We start from the raw sequence: 17,683 nt of genomic DNA on the forward strand, positions 1-17,683 counted from the left end.
CAATTCCACAGACGGATCATTCATGGTTTCTGTGTTGGGACGCTCGGTCCTTTCCCAAACTCCGGGCCGTTGGGCTGGAAGACTGAAATTGTTCCATTGAAACAGCACTGGAACAGCTCCCTTCTTCAGACGTCTGCGCTCAGCTGGAGTCGGAGGCTCTATCACATCTTCACTTAGAAAGTGTCGGCTGCAGACTCATGTGTTTGTTGTAAGAAAGTTGACTCGTCGAATGTTAATCACCCACCGTTTATGTAATTTACTGTCTTTGGGAAAAGTAAAAAAACGAACAGAATTGCATCTGGCAGACACTGTACATTGCGGCACACAGCAGTGATGGCTGGAAGAGCTGTCATCCCGTTTTTGAAAGGACACTTTTGTACGTTTACACGTCATCGTGTTATAAGTCAAGACGAAGTATTACAAGTAAAAACATTAACATAAACATTAAGATAAACAACAACAACGACGAAAATTAACCGTTTCAGATGTTTTTGACGACAAGCATTCAATGCTAGCATACGGTAGCACAGCATTCTACGATAACCGGAAGTTTACATCCATCCTGAGATTTAACCGGAAATACGTCATGCTCACCTGTGCATATCGCCTATTTCCCAAAAATCAGTAACGGAATTTCTGCAATTGAATTGACTACAATGCGAAATCACAGTAGTCACAAACAGTTGTGTTCATAAGTTTGGACAGCATAGCACAGCACAGCAGAGTACATTACAGTAAATCAAATAAAAGTAGAGTATAGTTCAGTACAGTAATGTACTGTAGAGTAGAGTTCAGTAGAGTACACAGAAGAGCACACTAGAGTTGAGTACACTATAATGTTCTGTATTGTACTGTACTGAACTTTACTCTACTGTACTCTACTGTACCGTACTGAACTATACTCTACTGTACTCTACTGTACCGTACTGAACTATACTCTACTGTACTCTACTGTACTGTATGTACTAAACTATGCTGTTTTGTGCTGTACTTTCTCATTCTCATTTACAGCAACGACCTGGGGAATAGTTACCGGGGAGAGGAGGGGGGGATGAATGAGCCAGTTGGAAGCTGGGGATGATGTACTGTATTGTACTGAGCTCTATTGTGCTGTACATTGATGTCCAAACTTGTGAAACATAGACGTCTATGATTGGTTCAGATTTGGTCCGGTCTGGACCAACCAAATGTGGTCTTGTTTGGGGGCAGAGCTCATTAAAATAATAACCAGTGTGTAAAATAATACCCAAGTATGCAAAGGAGGATATTGCATATTTATACCTTTATGTACTTATTTAGGATACATCACCATGAAGAGAATAACATTCATATCCATAATTATGCATTTCTGTGTAGTACAGATCAGGGACCCATGATGAAATTCAGTTAACGCAATTCTGTTACCAGGTGTAAAAACCACTTCACTTACTGTAGTTTAATAACTAAAAGTGTTTTTTTCAAAGTTAATGTGTCATGTCGTAGCAGACACTCCATTCTTTCCGAAGACAGAGTAGACTCTTAATTCGCAGCAGATATTTAACAGAGTTTTTGGAAAATGTGGACACAAAAAACGGAGGGAGATTTTAGCGAAATTCTGTTACCAAATGTTGCATCTGCATAGTTCTTCCAGTAAATGTGTTTTTGTAAAATTGTCAGTGTAAATTGTTAAAAGTAGTCCTTGTGTATAGAGTTGTATGGTTCGTTAAACTTTGAAATCAATGGTTTTTGTATGGCATCAAGTTTTAAGTGAAAATCTGAGTCTCAGCGCAATTCCGTTACCATGGAATTGCCCCTCTCTCCTCCTTTCTCTTGCTATTCTACCCATCGCTGTGTCTCTCTGTCCTCCATGCTTTTCATCAATGTCAACTCCAATTGAAAATGAAGTTAAATAACAATGTCAGCTTTTTCCCTGTTCCCATTCTATCTAATTTGCAAGCCGCTGTTTTTGGACTCAAACCTGTCACTTAGTCTGTCTCAGTACTCAGTCCAGACATCACGCACTAATCCCCTGTCTCAGAGAATCTGGGCTTAAGGCAGCCACACACACACACACACACAAACACACTCTCTCTATCTCAAACACAAACACACACGCACGCACGCACATACACTCTCTCGCTCTTTCACACTAACACGAGCACACACAGCCACACACACACAGGCACACAGGCACACACACACACACACAACCCCGCTCCCTCCCATCAGGGTTTCTCCCGGGTTGCCACAACTGGCCTTCACCTTGTGATGTCACCACTGCTATGCAGGGACAAATCCCAATGGGGGGAATTCAGACCTGAGTTATGTGTGAGTAAATGGAACTTAATTCCCTTTTTATGCAGTTTTCTTTCTATGCGTATTCTGACCTTGAACTTAAGCATGGGGAAAGACGTGCCAGTCAGCTATACGTTCGGAGTGGAGATCACAGAAATGGAGGTGACTACAGATATGCTGTATTCTGATCTTGACTTAATTCCCTCATGATTCCACCACCTTTACGCGTGAGGGAACTATGAGCAAGGTTGAGCAACCTATTTTCTCAGATAAGAATGACACCATTATTCATGCACTATCATTTATAATTTGATAAGAGCTATTAGGTAAATGGCTAGTCCTAATCAGTTTGACAAAGGGGATGATAAATACAAATACTGAGAAAGGATAGCGATTGCTTTAGATTATTTTATCTTATGATCGCTGGAGATGAATGTGAAACCAGTTACAGTATCTCACAAAAGTGAGTACACCCCTCACATTTTTGTAAATATTTGAGTATATCTTTTCATGTGACAACACTGAAGAAATCACACTTTGCTACAATGTAAAGTAGTGAGTGTACAGCTTGTATAACAGTGTAAATTTGCTGTCCCCTCAAAATAACACAACACACAGCCATTAATGTCTAAACCGCTGGCAACAAAAGTGAGTACACCCCTAAGTGAAAATGTCCAAATTGGGCCCAAAGTGTCAATATTTTGTGTGGCCACCATCATTTTCCAGCACTGCCTTAACCCTCTTGGGCATGGAGTTCACCAGAGCTTCACAGGTTGCCACTGGAGTCCTCTTCCAATCCTCCATGACGACATCATAGAGCTGGTGGATGTTAGAGACCTTGCACTCCTCCACCTTCCGTTTGAGATGCCCCACAGATGCTCAATAGGGTTTAGGTCTGGAGACATGCTTGGCCAGTCCATCACCTTTACCCTCAGCTTCTTTAGCAAGGCAGTGGTCGTCTTGGAGGTGTGTTTGGGGTCGTTATCATGTTGGAATACTGCCCTGCGGCCCAGTCTCCAACGGGAGGGAATCATGCTCTGCTTCAGTATGTCACAGTACATGTTGGCATTCCTGATTCCCTCAATGAACTGTAGCTCCCCAGTGCCGGCAGCACTCATGCAGCCCCAGACCATGACACTCCCACCACCATGCTTGACTGTAGGCAAGACACACTTGTCTTTGTACTCCTCACCTGGTTGCCGCCACACACACTTGACACCATCTAAACCAAATAAGTTTATCTTGGTCTCATCAGTCCACAGGACATGGTTCCAGTAATCCATGTCCTTAGTCTGCTTGTCTTCAGCAAACTGTTTGCGGGCTTTCTTGTGCATCATCTTTAGAAGAGGCTTCCTTCTGGGACGACAGCCATGCAGACCAATTTGATGAAGTATGCGGCGTATGGTCTGAGCACCAACAGGCTGACCCCCCACCCCTTCAACCTCTGCAGCAATGCTGGCAGCACTCATACGTCTATTTCCCAAAGACAACCTCTGGATATGACGCTGAGGCGAGGACTGTTCTGAGTGGAACCTGTCCTGTTAAACCGCTGTATGGTCTTGGCCACCGTGCTGCAGCTCAGTTTCAGGGTCTTGGCAATCTTCTTATAGCCCAGGCCATCTTTATTTCAGATCCTCAGAGAGTTCTTTGCCATGAGGTGCCATGTTGAACTTCCAGTGACCAGTATGAGGGAGTGTGAGAGCGATGACACCAAATTTAACACACCTGCTCCCCATTCACACCCGAGACCTTGTAACACTAACGAGTCACATGACACTGGGGAGGGAAAATGGCTAATTGGGCCCAATTTGGACATTTTCACTTAGGGGTGTACTCACTTTTGTTGCCAGCGGTTTAGACATTAATGGCTGTGTGTTGAGTTATTTTGAGGGGACAGCAAATGTACACTGTTATACAAGCTGTACACTCACTACTTTACATTGTAGCAAAGTGTCATTTCTTCAGTGTTGTCACATGAAAAGATATACTCAAATATTTACAAAAATGTGAGAGGTGTATTCACTTTTGTGAGATACTGCATATGGAAGCAAACTGAACATTTTATCAACATGACAGGTATTTCGGCCTCTTTTCCACAGTGAAGTAGGCCATAAATAGCTGTGCCATTATTCAGAATTGTAATTGTATGGCCTTCTAAATTTGCGGGGATGGAGATTTGGAGACCCAAGCTAAATATTCTACTGTGGAAAGCCTTGCGCAATAAGCGCCAAACCTACTGAGTTTATTTGTGTGCTCTATAATGTTTTAATTATATATATATATATGCCCGGTCTTTTCTCCGTTTTTTTTTACAATTTGTTTCATATTTAATATTAGCCACTATCGGTAGCCACCCTCAGTAATACCCACACACATTTATAACTGTCACTTTAGTGTTGGTTTCTTTCCATTTGTAGCCTACATTTTGCATCATTCCATTTCATTGTTTGTTTAACTTTCCTCTGTCTCGTCCATGTGGTTGTTGCTGAGGGTCGCTAGCAAAAGTGGATAATATTTCATTACAAGTTGTGCAATAATTTGGGACATGTAGCCTATATGAATCATTATGGAACACAGACCTAACCCGGCAGTTTAAACCTGGAGCCTGGCGCACGGTTCACGACGACTGGACCGTTGTCATCCCAGTTCCATGATCAGATTAGGGTAGATTTATAGGACTATTGTTCAAACACTATTGTACACTTTTCTCCCCTCCCTAAATGTATCTACAAAATAGAGAAGAATATGCATATTTTGATGGCTTTCTTTAATTGATTCCTCATATTCAGAACTTGTTCTCTCGATATAGGCTATTCTAGTAAGCCTGTCAAGAAAATTCAAATTAAAGGTACACCGTATTTAAAGGGATGGCTTTAGATATACTGAAACCCCTACTGAATGAAAACTCCACGAGAAAATATTTTGGCCAACAAGTTGGAAGGTTTTCTGAGGTTGAATTAACTTTATTCAGTGCGCTTAATGGAGCCACACCCAAAGAGTTTGTTACGCACCGGTAAGTCTGAATACCAAATACTGAGAAGTGCTTTTCTATGTGTGAATCGGCCCCATAGTCCCTAATGGCTCCTACCACTGTATATAGATATGCTGCTTTAAGATGTACCCTGACCTGAATCGAGCTGTTGAACAAAAATGTATAATTAGCCTAAATTGAATTGGGAAAATGAAATGCATTTGTATTGCATTTTTTATTAGGATTAGCTCTGGGATTGAAAGCCATAGTCTCAATTTATATGCTGGTTCATACTGTATAGACTGATAGTCCTTCTCTATATGTTGCATGCAGCATCAAAGAATCACACCTACTTCATTTTAGTTAAAAAGTGTGCTTCTCAATGCACGACCACACTGCCACTTTCTTTGATTAGATTAGTGGGTGTTAACTGGCATGTTGTCAGAGAGCACGAAAGGATCATATGTCTGACATGACATTCAGCTTCACATCCCTGTAGGCAGGTGTGTTTGTGTGTGTGTGTGTGTGTGTGTGTGTGTGTGTGTGTGTGTGTGTGTGTGTGTGTGTGTGTGTGTGTGTGTGTGTGTGTGTGTGTGTGTGTGTGTGTGTGTGTGTGTGTGTGTGTGTGTGTGTGTGTGTGTGTGTGTGTGTGTGTGTGTGTGTGTGTGTGTGTGTGTGTGTGTGTGTGTGTGTGTGTGTGTGTGTGTGTGTGTGTGTGTGTGTGTGTGTGTGTGTGTTACACTTTGGATGCCAGACCAGGGGAAATAAAGACTGATACAGTAACAGTTTCAACAGAGTTGTGTAGTGAGGGAAAGGTAGACCACTGAGGGAGTGCCTGTGGGATTCCCTTGGAGTCTGTATCTCCCGAGTGGCGCAGTGGTCTAAGGCACTGCATCGCAGTGCTAGCTGTGCCACTAGAGATCCTGATTCGAATCCAGGCTCTGTCGTAGCTGGCCGCGACTGGGAGACCCATGGGGCGGTGCACAATTGGTCCAGGGTAGGGGAGGGAATGGCTAGCAGGGATGTAGCTCAGTTGGTAGAGCATGGTGTTTGCAACGCCACAGTATGTAAAAATAATGTATGCACTCACAAACTGTAAGTCGCTCTGGATAAGAGCGTCTGCTAAATGACGTAAATGTAAATGTAAAAATGTATCTGCTCTGTATCAATCACACTGGCAAATGAGTTCATTAGAGTTTGGGGACCAAATTGAATCCAATACAGCCTATGTGATGGATGACCACCCCCTAAGTGGGTGTGCCCTAACCCGGCTAAGAGCAATTTGTAATGGATCTGTCTCGTTGGGAGAAAAACAATCCATTAGTTATACTATACTGTACCAATGGCCCCATGGCTACAGCTTTGGGAAAAGCGAACAATTTCCCTTTTTTTTTCTCAATATTATTATATCACCCAAGTGAATTAGATCACTTTTTTATAGCAGTTTGTGCTTACTCCTATGAGCAAAATGGGTGTACTGTTGGATAAGCATTTTTTAGGTGGGGATCCTTTGCAATGGGCAGGGACAGACAGGTCACAGGGCAATTCTGCCCCCCCCCCCCCCCCCCCCAAATGGGTGGGTCCATCTTTAGCCCAGTGGACCTGTTTAAATTGTTTGGTTTTTTTTGTTGTGCAGAATTACAATTATTTGGCTAATAATGTGGGCCTTGAGGTGGAAAAATGGGCCGGTGTTCGGAATGCCCGGGCCGATTTCTGTTCCCAGTCTGTCACTGGCTAGGCCACAGCATTTCCCAGCTCAGTCCTGAGGACCCCAAGGGGTGCACATTTTGGGTTTTGCCCTAGCACTACACAGCTGATTCAAATGATCAACTCATTATCAAGCTTTTATTATTTGAATCAGCTGCGTAGTGCTGGGGCAAAAACCAAAATGTGCACCAAAGATGTTGGATAAATGAAGATGTCTTACTTATTGAAAGAAATGGTCACAGTTCCGGTCTACTTAAGGGGTAGCTCTCACACAGACACCAATGCAATAGCAGCTGGGTCTGATCCACTTAGTTAATTGACTGTATATGAACCAGAAAAACGGGGCCAGTGAGATGTCTCGCTACCTCTTCCATCTCTGATGTGCACCCCTTGTGGTCCCAAGGACTGAGTTTGGGAAACCCTGGAGGGATTGTAATATTTAGGAGGCCTTGACAAATGATTTAATATTTCATACAATGTACCATGCTATATCAATTATTGTGCTTTTTTCCCAAAGCTCTCCAGCACATCTTAGAGGAAAAAGAGTTGAATACAAGAAAATCCTATGGAGACTATAGTTCAATGGTTTTGTATATTTAGGCTGCCACTTGAGACATAACAGAACTGTACAATCTGCACTTGACTGAACTAAATAGGTGTTTGTGTTCAGAGGTGCAAGAACATGCCATATAATATACAGTATATTGTCATTTGGTGTGAGGTACTCGAGGGTTTCACGTCCATGGCAGTATTGCTATGAAAGCTTCATATGCCATTACAGCAGACAGATATCTTGATACAGCACATTCAATGCATGTAATCATTTGTCCTTTGTCCTGTCTTGTCTCAGTGTTCAGAACTCAATGCATATACAGCCACATTGCATAGCAAAAGTTGAGCATGAGAATAATTATTTCAGCTCAAGTCTGGTACACCTTTTTATTACATAATGGCTAGTGTGTGTGTGTGTGTGTGTGTGTGTGTGTGTGTGTGTGTACATATTTAACTATACTTATAAATTCCCCACAAGAATAGTAAACAAACAAAAATGTGACCAACTGGGGACATTTTGTCAGACCCCCCAATGAAAAAGGCTATTTCTAGGGGGTTTAAGGTTAAGGTTAGAATTGGGGTTGGGGTTAAAGGTTAGGTTTATGGTTAGGTTTAGGATTAAGGTTAGGTTTTGGGGTTAACTTTTTGGGCGACCCGACCAAATTCACATAGCAATATGAGTTATAGATCTCTTCTCCTCATTGAACGCAAGTCTAAGAAGCAACATATATGTTCTATGTGCGCTATTTCTATGCTTTTACTTTCGGTTTTGTACACCAGCTTCAAACAGCTGAAAATACTATATTTTGGTTATGGAAAATAAATTTTACAGCGGTTTGGATGGTACAATGATTCTCTACACTATACTTGCTTGTTTTGTCAAATAAACTGAAATTAGGAGAACTATTAGAATTGTAATTGTGTGTACCCACACATTAATTGTGTGTACCCACAAGGTTAGTTAAACAAGACTGTGTGTGTGTGTGTGTGTGTGTGTGTGAATGGTTTAAATTGAGAATACATTAATAGTGCAGGTATCCATCCTAATTTTTGTCATAGATCTAGCAGCACCTGCCTCTATATGATAAATGCTGTCTAGTTGCCAATAGTAACCAAATTCAACCAGGAGCAAATCCACTCAGCCCAGTCAATGGAGTAGATGTTGAGGGGAACACAGCAGAGCACTATTCTCTCCAGCCTGCACGTTGGTGGTTTCCAAAGAACCCAATGGGCACAGACATCAAGTCAACGTCTATTCCACGTTGGTTCAATGTAATTTCATTGAAATGACATGGAAACAACATTAATTCAACTAGTGTGTGCCCAGTGGGAACAAGAGACATTCTAAACAAATGCACATAGGCCCATACATTAACACAATGACCCTCGACTATGCACAGATCAATTGATAAACCACACTCAATCATATTTATTTTAAATGTAAAGTATCAATCTGGTTTCCTTCGAACACAAATGCGTCATGTACCATGGCTTTTTGAAGGGACAATGTCTTTAAACTCATTATGTGACGCTATAAATGAGTAAACTTGAGAGGCCACGTGCAATGGATGGGCATGACACCACTGTGCATAAAAATGTATCACCATTCACCATCATCATTGCCCTCTCTTCTTCTTGTTCTCCTCCTCTTCCTCCTCCTACTCTAGCCCTTATCTTTTTTTAGCATCATACTGAACAAAATTATTTTCAAGGTCTTATTACGCTACCAACATTTGATTTGATTAATAAATAAAAGTGCAAATGGTGGGCTTTTGGCGCATTACGTAGGCCTATCCATAAATTGCAGTTCAACCAGCCTCCAGAGGATGGCGAAAATACAGTTGGGCGGACCACCAAGAAGGGGCTGGATGAAATCCGTCTGGAGTCTGCCAATAACTGGTCGAGTTGTTACGCTACATTCTGGAGGATGAATCAGCCGACAGAACGAAGTCCCGCTCCGAGGAATCTCTCAGAAATACAGAGGAAAAGAGAAGCTGTATGCCTATAATATAATAGGCTGCATCGTCGATTTAATTAGGTTACATGGACTCAATAGAAGGCTAATTATTTTGGCGGATGAATATAATTGCATAGCGATAGCCTATTAAGCGGCTTGGGAGCGCACAGTCGCAGCTACAGCCAGCACATCAAACACAGTCAGCACCGCTCTTCTCGTCAAATCTGAACGTAGGCTACCTGTGTAAAGGGGTTCGTTTTCACCCATAGCCTAGAGTTGTTATTATCACTAGTGTTATCTTGCTCATTGCTGTTGGAATTGCATCTTTTCTGAAGAGGTGGTCAGTCAACGACGTCATTTGGAAGGGATTATATACGTTAGTAGTCAACGGCTGCCGAGTGCAACTAGATGCGCGTCTTGCATCGGGGATTGAAGTGATAGACTACATCTCAACCGACCGGACTTCAAGTTGTGAATAAACAAGACCTTGTCCAGGGCAAAGCAACCTCAATCTAAAACCCAATAAATCTGGGCAAACTCAACTTGTATTTCGGCAGCAGAGAGAAACTAAAAACCTGCAGAATGCCTCTTGCACACCTTGCGGAACCATGGCCCCAACTGGAGCTAGTTACACTGGACTCAGAGGTAAGGACACCGTTGAACAACAGTTTGTTGTTAAAATAGCTATTATTCTCATTCCGCGTGCCAAAAATATCCGCAGGCTACACTTTTTCATTCTGTTCATTGGTGCTCATGGAAATACATTTGCCAATGAATGCTCAAAATGCAATAGGTTTTTGACATGCAATGAAACAGATTATGACCAGTTGTTCTTTAACCTGGTTGTAAAATTTGGGCTGGTGTACTTGCAAAGCCTGTCGCATGCTTCGCAGTCAGAACAGTTAGCGCATATATTTAGAAGTTTTGGTGTTCGGCAGGGTTTTTTTTTGTCTGTTTTGCGGAATGTTTTTGTCGAGGCAAGTCGAAGTTCAGTAGCCAAAGTCTATGCCCCGTTGTCGGTGATTGGTCAACTGTACTACTCCTAGCAGGAGTGGAAATTATGGATGGGATTCTTCAACTAAGTGTTTGTTGTCATTAAACAAGAGATGACTAGTTTTCATGCCAAACATTTCACTTGAGAAATACTGCACCAAACATCTTACTTGTATGTAAAATTGCTCATCAAGACCAAAAACGTCTAAATGAATTAGATTTCTTGATTTATCTTAGATTAATTCAGACTATTTTGAGAAAGTGTATACTACTATGTTATTGTTACAGCGTCTCAAGAAGGACAAACAGTAATATTGCTGTTTTTTTTCTAGTTTTTCAAGCGAAGATCTTTTAAGGGAGTATGCGAGGCACAGACGTTCGCTTCGCCTAGCCAAGTTTTGCTAGGAGCAAACCAAACCTAGTATGCGGGCGCCTTTATCGGACGTTGATACATTTACATTTGACATTTTAGTCATTTAGCAGACGCTCTTATCCAGAGCGACGTACAGTTAGTGAGTGCATACATTTTTTTACTGCCCCCCCGTGGGAATCAAACCCACAACCCTGGCGTTATAAACGCCATGCTCTACCAACTGAGCTACACGGGATACGATGAGGGAGTTCTATTAATGTCCCGGGCCTTCCCCGGGTGGACCGGGTTAGCGTTGCTTGCATTTGCTCTGGAAGCGGGTTACCTCCTGGGCTTGAGCCAGGTGCCCCGTTTTGGCCGGTGACGCAGTTGGCTAAAGGTAGTGGATAGATGATGTCTCACTCAGGACTTTTACCGTTGAAAAAAATGGTTGGCTCTCCCATAGGCACCAATGCATTAGCAGCTGGGTCTGGTATGCTTGAACCAGAAAAAATGAGGGAGTGGGTGTCTCGCTTCCTTTTCAGTCTGAGTCGCTCAAAACCAAAGGTGACGTAGGTTAAGCACGTGGAGTAATGAGTAGGATTATGTGTTTTCACATGCAAAAGTGATTGCTTTTGATAAAGGCTTTATCTGCCTTCCCAATGAAAAACTAGTTTGAAAATTCAAACATATATTCTATGGAAAATAAATGTTGTACATTTCTAAAAGACGCGTGATGCTGCCTTGTTGACATCATGGCGGAGCGGCGCAGATTACTATATGATTTGAGAAGTGCACTCCTCCCACATCTCTTTTGCCCGTTCACGTCACAGGCCATAGACCGGCCCACTTAATCGAACTCATGCAATGTAGCCATGTGTATGATACAATGTGGGATGTGCTGAGGGGGGTATAATTTTGTGTAACTGATTACAAGTGTTGTATCATGGATTAGTTTGTGTCCCATGAACTTTTCAAAGTGTTCAAAGTAGCAAATTGGGTGAGAATCTGCCCATCTTTCCTCATTTCATGTCCTGGCCTTTGATTAATGCATTCTGAGTGTAATTATGTACTATACAGCCACGGCATGTCTTCCCTGCACCATGGATCAGGGCAATTAAATGAGATTTTTTCTTTTTTACAACCCAATCTCTATTTGTGATGTAAATGGAATGTTATGGAAAGGTGCAGACTCTTTTTGCTATTTCATTTGTTTTTGAGAAACTTACCCTGACCAGTGACTCACTTAATCCTCCTTGTGCAGTACGGGGACTTGGAAAAAAACAAACAAATGCTAAAAAAAAACACTCAAATGTGTCCTTTTAGAAATAGAAATGCTCTCAGTATAGTGATGCAGGTCTTTATATGTTGTACACATAAAATTGTGTCATTCCGAACTTTATCCGCAACGTTATATTCTATTTGGTTGCGACTTGAGCAATACCTCTCCATCCATTCTAGCAGCAGAAATAGAGATTTGGTCATGGAAGAAAAAAAAACGTATCCTTTAATTAATGCACCTCGCTTAATCCATTTGATTACAAATTAACCTCTTCCCATGGAGGCTTCCACAGCTAGAGATCATTCAGAAAAAGTATGCTCCCTTGACAAAGCTGAAATGTCTGTTCTGTTTCTCCAACAAAACGTGTTTGAATACAGAGCGTTCGAGAGGAGCAGGAATTGTCAATGTGTAGTACTGTAGAGAGAGATTACTAATGCCTTTTGAATGCATCACACTGGGAACTTTCCCATTTAGCTTGAGGTTGTAAGTGACTACTGTCACAGCACAGCTCTCGTTGGCAGCCGCCTCCCTTAGCCTCATCTGTCTGTCGGTATAAGGTAGATTGATTGAGATGTAAAGGGAGAGCCCTGCCCCTGACATAGAGACGGTCACGGCTGGGTTTGGAGACCTGAGAGAGAGCTGGGGTTTTAGTGATTGAACAGTTGTGGTTTGGGTTGCTTTCTGATGGGACAAGCCAAGGTCAGATTCATGAACAGCTTTATGGTAGAGTTGTCACGGCACTGACTGTCAAAGTACGAACTCTGTTCAGATTCTACCATTGGTCCTTTGCTATACTATAGCTGATGATGATGTCAGTTGTGTTTACTGTTGACAGCTGATGTCTACACTATACAACTACAGTTCTAAAATAGTAGGAATTCAAATCTGCAAGCCTATTGTTATGGATGTCTGATCAGAATAGAAATGTGATAATCACAACATACACTGAACACATCCACTCGGTGAGAGGAGCTACTCTCTCCTATCAGATGACAGCTGATGAGCTGCTTGTTTCCTGTCAGTCTGTGTGTTTTGAAACCAGAGACTGTGCGAAAGCTACAGATCCGGCCCAGGGTTGTCACATAGCACTTACAGTATGTTACCCCTCAATTCCTATCTCCCTCCTTCCCTCCCTTCCTGTTATCCTGTCTCCGTTCCCATCCCTCCACTCGTCTCCCGTTCCATGTGCTGTCACTAGATCACCACCAGGCTTCTTTCCGTCCCAGTTTGCTCCCTTCTCCTCTCCTTTGGCCCCAACCCTTCAATGTAAGCGGATCTGTAATCTGGAAGCAATATGGTGGAGTCTCCTCCACCATATTGCTGCTTATACCTATCCAGAACCTTCAGATCTGCAAACGTAGAATGGGTTATGGCAAAGCAAACGTCGAATGGGTTATGGCAAAGCAAACATCGAAGGGTTAGGGCATCCTCCCTGACCAACCGCCCTACTTTCGTTTCTGTCTAAAGTATCTATACCAGGGCTCTCCGACCCTCTTCCTGGAGCGCTACCATCCTGTAGGTTTTCATTCCAATCCTAATCTAGCACACCTGATTCTAATAATGAGCTGTTTTATAAAAATAAATCTGGTTAGTTACAACTGGAGTTGGAGTGAACCTACAGGAGGGTAGCTCTCCAGGAACATGGTTGGAGAGCCCTGAACTAGATCGTTAGTAATCGGATGTGTTTGATCAAAACTGCGCTCTCTTTCACTGCCATGGCATGCACAGGTATTACAGTTGCTGTCCTTTCAGCATCACAAGCCTGTCACCTTTGATATTACTGTTGTTGTTGCTATTGGTGATAGTATGATAGTGGTGTTACGCTTCCATAGTTTGTGTAAACGGTGTGGGTTTTGTTTAGCTGGTCCCATCACAGTAAGTGAAGTGGCTCAACACCCGGTAACAGAATTACATCATGGATCCCTGATCTGTACTATACAGAAATGCATCATTATGAATGTCATTCTCTTCCTGGTGATGTAGGCTATCCTGAATAATGTAATATCCTCCTTTGCATGTTTGGGTATTATTCTACACACTAGCAATTATTCTAATGAGTGCTGCCCCCAAACAAGACCAAATTTGTTTGTTCCAGACCCGGACCAAATTTGTACCAATCATAGACATCTATGTTTGGACATCACAGCACAGTGACGCGTTTTAATAACTTATAAATAAACTAAATTGGTTTCAGTAAAAACACTAACTAATTGGTAGGTCTACCTTAACTTGTTTACTTCTGTGAAGTTTCATAATCCTCTCTCCTCATGAGGGAGAGAAATTAGAAAATATCTTAAAAGATATGTGGGTTTTTGGTAACAGAATGATAACACTAGGCATTATTTCTTAAAGGAACACTTTGTAGTGTTGGACTTTGGGCACGATGTCGACGCTGGTGGCTGCACTTGAATTATCTTGTGCCGAGTGTGCTAGACTGACAGGGTTGTCTGACTGAGTGCCTGCTGAGAGTTGCATGGACCCACTGTTGAAGGTCACTGATGAAAATGTTTGGACTCTCGTGGAGCAGAATTGATAGCAGCCATGAAAAACATGTACTGTTTACAGTGTAAATTCATCTCAACATGCTGTATCTGTGTTCACACTTTCCCAACCACTTGAATATTATTTGCTGTGGAGTTGTATAGTCGTTTAAACATTAGTGCTAGCAACATGCTCCTCACATCAACTGCAGTACACAGCTAACATGACATAGGGAAATGCTTAGTTCAATAATGGAAATTGACAACATCTCATGCACAATGGCTAGGAAACCAAATATATATATATATATATATAGTTTATAACTTTGGTCAAAACTACTTTCAATTGCGGCAGCCTGGGCAGTCCCATGCCTCTATCAGCCATTTCTTTTGTTGGTGAAAAAGGCAATATTAGGAAGGTGTTCCTAATGTTTGGTGTACTCTGTGTATATTGTATAATAACCATTGTATAAAGAAGACGGTTTAGTTTTTATTCAAAGTATACAGGTCAGAGTTGTGGACTCAAGTCACATGACTTGGACTTGATAGAAAATAAAAACTTGGACTTTAGACTTAAGACTCGGGACTTTGACTTGAGACTGATGACTTGAAATTATCTGGCCAGGTTTTGTAACGTTTTGTCACTCATTTTGTGGCACAGAGTCTCCGTGTATTACTCTCCACGCAGCCAGAGACAGTAGCCGCAGCAAGCAACGCCATTGCAAAATAAAAACGTGCAACAGATTGGTTAGTGAAATGCACACTTGGCCCTCCGATTGGACCAGCAAATTGTCGAGTGAGCTAGCAAACAGATTGCTGATTTACTGTACAACTATAGGATCAGGTGCAGCGCAAATGTCAAATCGTGGGGAGAGAAGATTGCCATAATAAATAAATATGCTGCTCCAAATTTTTTGTTGTTGATCAAGAATATTAACTGTTTACTACGCAAGCTCACCAGCAATGGGGCATCAAGCAACAATTACTAGCATAGGCCTACTGGTCTTTTGTCAAAATTGCTTGAAATGTATAATTTAAATATGAAGCTTGCATTTAGAATTTGTTGTTAATATAAATTATTACTGTGGCGCAGACTCACCATAGGCGCGTTTCTCCACTTGCGCTCTCCAATCTCCCGCCAGTGGAGAGCTCTGTTCTTTTGTTGAAATGTTTTCTGTTGCTTTCAAACGTTTAAATGCAAATGTGGTAAATCTATATTCCATCTAATCCTACAATAATTCCTAGCGTTTCATCATTCCATCCCTGTACCGTTTATTGCAACACTTCAACATTTCTGTTTCATGTTTGATACAATACATTTTCATTGACCATTTCTTACCCTCTGATTGGGCGCAATGTTTATTGTGCACATGAACGTTCGCAACACTCATGAGGTAGAAGTTCTGTTTATTTAATTCAATGTATGGTTTCCTTTGTTCATATTTCCCGGTTATGTTGGAGTTCTGTGTGTCTGTGACATACAGTGGGGAGAACAAGTATTTGATACACTGCCGATTTTGCAGGTTTTCCTACTTACAAAGCATGTAGAGGTCTGTCATTCTTTTCAAAAATCCAGAAAATCCCATTGTATGATTTTTAAGTAATTAATTTGCATTTTATTGCATGACATAAGTATTTGATACATCAGAAAAGCAGAACTTAATATTTGGTACAGAAACCTTTGTTTGCAATTACAGAGATCATATGTTTCCTGTAGGTCTTGACCAGGTTTGCACACACTGCAGCAGGGATTTTGGCCCACTCCTCCATACAGACCTTCTCCAGATCCTTCAGGTTTCGGGGCTGTCGCTGGGCAATACGGACTTTCAGCTCCCTCCAAAGATTTTCTATTGGGTTCAGGTCTGGAGACTGGCTAGGCCACTCCAGGACCTTGAGATGCTTCTTACGGAGCCACTCCTTAGTTGCCCTGGCTGTGTGTTTCGGGTCGTTGTCATGCTGGAAGACCCAGCCATGACCCATCTTCAATGCTCTTACTGAGGGAAGGAGGTTGTTGGCCAAGATCTTGCGATACATGGCCCCATCCATCCTCCCCTCAATATGGTGCAGTCGTCCTGTCCCCTTTGCAGAAAAGCATCCCCAAAGAATGATGTTTCCACCTCCATGCGTCACGGTTGGGATGGTGTTCTTGGGCTTGTACTCATCCTTCTTCCTCCAAACACGGCGAGCGGAGTTTAGACCAAAAAGCTCTATTTTTGTCTCATCAGACCACATGACCTTCTCCCATTCCTCCTCTGGATCATCCAGATGGTGATTGGCAAACTTCAGACGGGCCTGGACATGCGCTGGCTTGAGCAGGGGGACCTTGCGTACGCTGCAGGATTTTAATCCATGACGGCGTAGTGTGTTACTAATGGTTTTCTTTGAGACTGTGGTCCCAGCTCTCTTCAGGTCATTGACCAGGTCCTGCCGTGTAGTTCTGGGCTGATCCCTCACCTTCCTCATGATCATTGATGCCCCACGAGGTGAGATCTTGCATGGAGCCCCAGACCGAGGGTGATTGACCGTCATCTTGAACTTCTTCCATTTTCTAATAATTGCGCCAACAGTTGTTGCCTTCTCACCAAGCTGCTTGCCTATTGTCCTGTAGTCCATCCCAGCCTTGTGCAGATCTACAATTGTATCCCTGATGTCCTTACACAGCTCTCTGGTCTTGGCCATTGTGGAGAGGTTGGAGTCTGTTTGATTGAGTGTGTGGACAGGTGTCTTTTATACAGGTAACGAGTTCAAACAGGTGCAGTTAATACAGGTAATGAGTGGAGAACAGGAGGGCTTCTTAAAGAAAAACTAACAGGTCTGTGAGAGCTGGAATTCTTACTGGTTGGTAGGTGATCAAATAATTATATCATGCAAATTAATTACTTAAACATCATACGATATGATTTTCTGGATTTTCACAGTTGAAGTATACCTATGATAAAAATTACAGACCTCTACATGCTTTGTAAGTAGGAAAACTTGCAAAATCGGCAGTGTATCAAATACTTGTTCTCCCCACTGTATGTCTCTGTCATTCTGGTTGTGTGTAATAGGAGAGTGCACCCCTCAGTGTGCATAGAAATATGGTACCTTTGGAAGTCAGTACGTTGAATAAGATAAT

General features: G+C 42.2%; 1 protein-coding gene across 1 annotated transcript in view; it reads left to right on the forward strand.

Annotated features, from left to right (window-relative positions):
* The window catches only part of rps6ka1 (ribosomal protein S6 kinase a, polypeptide 1), a gene marked incomplete at its 5' end in the record, with an annotated part of 145,716 nt that overhangs the window by 8,620 nt on the left and 119,413 nt on the right, over positions 1–17,683 (forward strand). The window lies entirely within an intron of this gene.

The sequence above is a fragment of the Coregonus lavaretus genome, assembly GCF_964263955.1.
Source record: "Coregonus lavaretus genome assembly, chromosome: 27".
NCBI classification, from domain to species: domain Eukaryota; kingdom Metazoa; phylum Chordata; class Actinopteri; order Salmoniformes; family Salmonidae; genus Coregonus; species Coregonus lavaretus.